The 4,718-nt window shown below is 50.7% G+C and overlaps 1 long non-coding RNA gene across 1 annotated transcript; it reads left to right on the top strand.

Moving 5' to 3' along the window:
* The first annotated feature begins 908 nt into the window (after window positions 1-908).
* Window positions 909-2,912, top strand: LOC116910052. The gene is made up of 2 exons (XR_004389124.1): window positions 909-1,560; window positions 2,512-2,912. It is a non-coding gene; the product is annotated as an uncharacterized LOC116910052 (long non-coding RNA).
* The last annotated feature ends 1,806 nt before the right edge of the window (window positions 2,913-4,718 follow it).

Genomic DNA, 4,718 nt, shown 5'->3' on the forward strand with positions numbered 1-4,718 from the left:
CTTCCAGGGTCCCCAGCCCTAGAGCTGGAAAAGCCAGATCCTGTGAGGCTGGTTGCCCTTGTCATCCTGCTGTCATGTTCTCTGAATAGCAGTCATGAGGTGGGGGGGTTGGGGGACACAAGAAGAGCAGAGCCTTTTCCCTCACCTCCCCTAGCCCAGCACTTCCCCAGGTCGACTCTCTCCCTCTGTCCTGGGGTGAGCTTCCACGGATGCTGTGGTTTGAATGTGTCTGTGTCCCTCACCCCACCCCTGCCCCACAGCCGTGTGGTGGGAGTGTAATGTGCAACACACATTCACAGGTGCCACCTGTGAGATGACTGGGATTAGGTGAGGTCATGAGGGTGGACCCATGATGATACAGTGCAGGAAGACACACCTGGGTTGACATACCTGTCTGATTTCTGTTACAGCACCAGGAGGGCTCCCTACATGTTAAGCAGGTGCTGGTGCTGGTCTCCTAGATTTGCAACCCCGAGAAGCACAAATCAAACAAACTTTTTTTCTTTATAAATGGCCTAGTCTCGGGGATTTTTCTCACATCAACAAGAAATGCGCTAGGACAATAGATTATAGCCAAATGACAGCAACAAATCAACAAACGTAACCAGGCCACTCTGCAGTGGAAGACCAACAAATACTGGTATGTGTTAGTAAAGGATTCCTGCTAACAGAGGCCATCCTTCTGAAAAAAGAAAACTGTTTTTAAAAAAACAATGACTTTCCCTGCTCATGTTCAGTGGCAGTCATTACTCTCTAAACCGCCTGTGCAGTTAGCTGTGTACAAGGTAAAAACACAACACCATAGCCACACTTAGTGTCTGCTTGTAGGTGTGGTATTTCAGGCCACGCCTTAGCTGTTTCCAGGAAGGTAAGCTTCCTTTTCCCCTCCTGCCTGGTGACTGGCCTCTCCCCATCAGATAACACAGCGGAATAAGAGTGAAGTTCTACTTTGGCCCATCCTGACAAACTACCTCAAGTTGTAACACCCAGTGTGTGAACCCATTGACAAGACCTTCGCAGGGAGCTGCCGAGAGTGCTCATAGCCCTTGACCCAGGCTCGATGACCCGGAAGTAATTCGGGAGAGGAAGAACCGTCAGGTGTCTGTTTGTTCTTGTGATGCCTGTGATTGCTCCAAATTGATAACTGAGAAATCAAATGACGGGGAAGGGTTGCACAACACCCGGAAGCCAGATGATGTCACGCAGCCATTAGGAGTGATGAGAAAATCAGGCAGTCTTGAGCATAGGGGGTGCTTGGAATGTGATGCTTGGTTCTAAAGGTGGAGAGTAGCAACTCTTCCTTTTACAAGTTCTCCAAAACTTCCTTGACTTCTGTCAGTCAGATCCCATCCATCTGCCTTCCAGATCCAGGCCCATTCAGGCCTCACAGCTGCTGGTCATGTACACAGCACTCAGTGGTGGACATGTCCACACCTGGCTCCGTCCACATCTGTTCCCTGCCGCCTGACACTTCATAAAGACTTGCTGAATTCAGGAGTCAAGGAGCTACTGTTCGCTGAACACCCACTAGACAGTCACAGTTGTGACCAGCGTAACTCTGTACATATTATTTTGATTTGTTTCATCCTGAAATAATTCATGTAATCAATACCATTGTTGCTCTGCTCCTAGTCAGGAAAGCTGGAGCTCAGAGGGTCTGTCAGAGATTCAAGTCTGCCTAAGTTCCTGCACTTGTTAAAGGGGAGAGAGGAGACAGCATCTGAATCCAAGTCTGATCGAGTTGAATTGCTTTATTTCAAGCTGTCTCTCGAATGCTTTTTCCTTCTCCCCTCCCTCCCTTCCTCCCTCCCTCCCCCCTCCCTCCTTCTCTCCCTCCCTCCCTCCCTCCGTGTGTGTGAGTGTGTGGCAATACTGAGAGGGAGAAAATGTGACAAAAAAAACAAAACAAAACAAAACAAAAAAACCCTCGATATTTTTCTCTTGAGCAAGGAGGCAGATTTTCCCCTTTTTTGTATTTAAAGTGTTTGTATTTAAGTGTTAAAGTATGCTGCAAAGAGAGATGATATCCAACTAGGTGCCAAGGCTTTGTGAGATTCCCAGTAGCACTAAGTGTCCTAAAGGAAGAGAAGCCATGTTGGTCATTGTGGTGGTTTGAATAGGTTTGACCCCCTAGACTCATGTGTTTGAATGCTTGGCCACAGGGAGTGGCACCCCTTGGAGATGTGGCCTTGTTGGAATGGGTGTGACTTTGTTGGAGGAAGTGTGTCACTGTGGAGGTGGGCTTTGCGGTCTCCTAGGCTCAAGCTCTGCCCAGTGTAGAATCAGAGTCTCCTGCTGCCTTCAAAATGCAGAACTCTCTCAGCCCCTTCTCCAGCACCACGCCTCCCTGCACACTGCAGCCGTGATGACAATGGACTGAACCTCCCAAACTGTAAGCCCGCTCCATCAAATGTTTGCTTTTATAAGACTTGCCTTGGTCATGTTGTCCCTTCACGACAACGAAACCGTAACTAGGACAGTCATTTAATCTCCTTTCTGTCTTCTCGTCAGGGCTCAAGAGGACATTCCGTCCCAAGACGTGCTCATGAGCAAAGCTTGCCTACATTACAGGAAGCAGCTGCTGTAAGCCAAGCGTGCTGGAGACCTAGCCCTTTGTTCTGCCGCTCTCACAGGCAGGCGACTTAAGTCCCTACTGCCTATGGGAAGCTGGGCTGTGCCGTCTGGAGCTGGCTGAGGCGAGGCACGTGAGCTCAAGTGGAGCAAATGCAGGGCCACTGTCATTATGGAAATCATGACTCTGAAGGCTAGTGCTGCGTCTAAATGGGTTGGAATGAAATGCAAAGAACACATCCATCACTTGGGTCCCCCCTGCCTCTCATTACTGTACTACCCTGCCTATGTATTATGAATTAATATAGTTAATAAATCCTGTAATTATCTTGTGAACGGTACACAAGTCCATGGCTTTGTGTTTTTAGTATTGAAAACAAGAATTTGAAAAATGTAAATGTTTTAAATTGGTTTTGATTTTCCAAAACTTTGCTTAAACATGTTTTTTTTTTCTGGTTTAAAAATAAAACTCAGGGGTTGGGGATTTAGCTCAGTGGTAGAGCGCTTGCATAGAAAGCAAAAGGCCCTGGGTTCGGTTCCCATTTCAAAAAAAAAAAAGAAAAAAAGGAAAAAATAAAACTCAATCCTTTAAAGAAAATTCTCAAAACTTGAAGAACCCCAGACCCTTCAGATCTTGAGAAATGGAGACCCAGGCCCCAAGCTTACCCAGAACACACGGAGTGGATCCTACTCTTCACACAGCAAATCAAATAGAAAGAGGAAATCTGAAGAGAAGACGGAAAAAACACAGCCTTGTTCTAAAGGCAGTGGGGACTTCTATTTTAAACCCTGCTCTTCCCTAAACCCCACAGAAACGATCATGGGATAGAAGTGGGGATACATTTACAATGACAAAGAGCATGGGGGCGTAGCCATGTCAGGTAACTTCTGTAAAAGGGGGAAGCCGGTGGCTGAATAGTGATGTGTTTGCTGACTGGCGGAAGCAGTCACCTAGTCTCTAAGAGAAAAGCCAGAGTTGTCCAGAATTTGGTAGAAGTGACAGTGGTTGAGAGGTGGGGTAGGAGTAGGAGACAGCAGGGAAGGCAGAAGGAGCTGGAGGTGACAGCAGCAGCACCCACAGTGCATCACAGCCACCACTGCAGCAGCAGCACCCACACTGCATTATAGCCACCACCGCAGCAGCAGCACCCACACTGCATCACAGCCACCACTGCAGCAGCAGCACCCACACTGCATCACAGCCACCACCGCAGCAGCAGCACCCACAGTGCATCACAGCCACCACTGCAGCAGCAGCACCCACACTGCATCACAGCCACCACCGCAGCAGCAGCACCCACAGTGCATCACAGCCACCACTGCAGCAGCAGCACCCACACTGCATCACAGCCATCACTGCAGCAGCAGCACCCACACTGCATCACAGCCATCACTGCAACAGCAGCAGCACCCACACTGCATCACAGCCACCACTGCAGCAGCAGCACCCACACTGCATCACAGCCACCACCACAGCAGCAGCACCCACACTGCATCACAGCCACCACTGCAACAGCAGCAGCACCCACAGTGCATCACAGCCACCACCGCAGCAGCAGCACCCACACTGCATCACAGCCACCACCGCAGCAGCAGCACCCACACTGCATCACAGCCACCACTGCAGCAGCAGCACCCACACTGCATGACAGCCACCACTGCAGCAGCAGCACCCACACTGCATCACAGCCACCACCGCAGCAGCAGCACCCACACTGCATCACAGCCACCACTGCAACAGCAGCACCCACACACAGTGCATCACAGCCACCACCGCAGCAGCAGCACCCACAGTGCATCACAGCCACCACTGCAGCAGCAGCACCCACACTGCATCACAGCCACCACCACAGCAGCAGCACCCACACTGCATCACAGCCACCACTGCAACAGCAGCAGCACCCACAGAGCATCATAGCCACCACTGCAGCAGCAGCACCCACAGTGCATCACAGCCACCACCACAGCAGCAGCACCCACACTGCATCACAGCCACCACTGCAGCAGCAGCACCCACACTGCATCACAGCCACCACCGCAGCAGCAGCACCCACACTGCATCACAGCCACCACTGCAACAGCAGCAGCACCCACACATCACAGCCACCACTGCAACAGCAGCAGCACCCACACTGCATCACAGTCAC

This window comes from Rattus rattus, chromosome 9, assembly GCF_011064425.1.
Source record: "Rattus rattus isolate New Zealand chromosome 9, Rrattus_CSIRO_v1, whole genome shotgun sequence".
In the NCBI taxonomy this organism is placed as follows: Eukaryota; Metazoa; Chordata; class Mammalia; order Rodentia; family Muridae; genus Rattus; species Rattus rattus.